Source organism: Habropoda laboriosa, unplaced genomic scaffold (assembly GCF_001263275.1).
Source record: "Habropoda laboriosa isolate 0110345459 unplaced genomic scaffold, ASM126327v1 scaffold20, whole genome shotgun sequence".
In the NCBI taxonomy this organism is placed as follows: Eukaryota; Metazoa; Arthropoda; class Insecta; order Hymenoptera; family Apidae; genus Habropoda; species Habropoda laboriosa.
In genome coordinates, this window is record NW_017100143.1 from 1689091 (window position 1) to 1690173 (window position 1083).

Sequence of the window (1083 nt, forward strand, 5' to 3'; positions counted from 1 at the left end):
TTCGTCCGCTAAAATTTCTCTTAAAATTTGCACCGAATAATCCACAGAATTCCTAAACGCACAGTTACTTGGAAAAATACCGGGGCTGCTAAGAAAACAATGCCCAAATACGCCGCAGGCAGAAATATTATGAATATTGTAATACATCAAATATGACTGATATATCGTAACATTGAAAATATCAATTTTTGCGAAGTGTCTCAATATTTGGGTAACACTGCAATTCCACGAGATTTCGATTAATTTCCAATGTCGTACGCGAAAATGCAATAAACTAACAATTCGTAATCCTAAAATACGATAAATAACGTTTCATAATAAAAAAGCATCGATCCAATCCTTTTATAATTAACCAAAATATACCGATAAAAGAAGACAAGCTTATACGGTGTCCAAATATTTTCAGAAGTATGTAACTGTGTATAGAAAACGCGGAAACTTAACCAATTAATAGTATCAAGGTTAATTATGCACAGAGAATTTTCTAAAGTTACTACACTTGAACTAAATGTACACGTGAATAGCTAGCTGTTTAGCTTACCGTCCTTCCTCGACGACTTCCCGAATACGACTGACGAAATGTCAACAATGCCTGTTGCAAAATCTATCCTACATATCGCTATTCTTCAATTTACAGTTACTTTCTCAACAGATACGATTAATTAAAGTAAACGAAATAATTTGAACAAGCGTAGATTGGTAAGGCAACCATTTTTTTAGAACGTACATATTTAAAATATTGCATATTAGGTCATCCCATAAGTTCGTGTCGAAAGCGAAAAATATTTATTGGATAATGGGTTTAATAATAGCGTTCACTGTATATTTTCACTGGCGTCTTTTCTCTTCGAATTTCATAGTCAAAATGAAAGGAAATAAGAACCGTAAGGGCACGAAAGAAATTCTGTTGCGCATTTAAGGAAAGAGACCAAGAATACGTCAGTCTATTACGCATCTTTCACTAGCAGTGTTTCTCATATACAGGGTGTCCCGTAACTCCTCCAACACCCGGAAATAGGGGGTTGCTGGGGTGACTCTGAACAACTTTTTCCTTTACCAAAATGTTGTTTGAAGCTTCGTTTT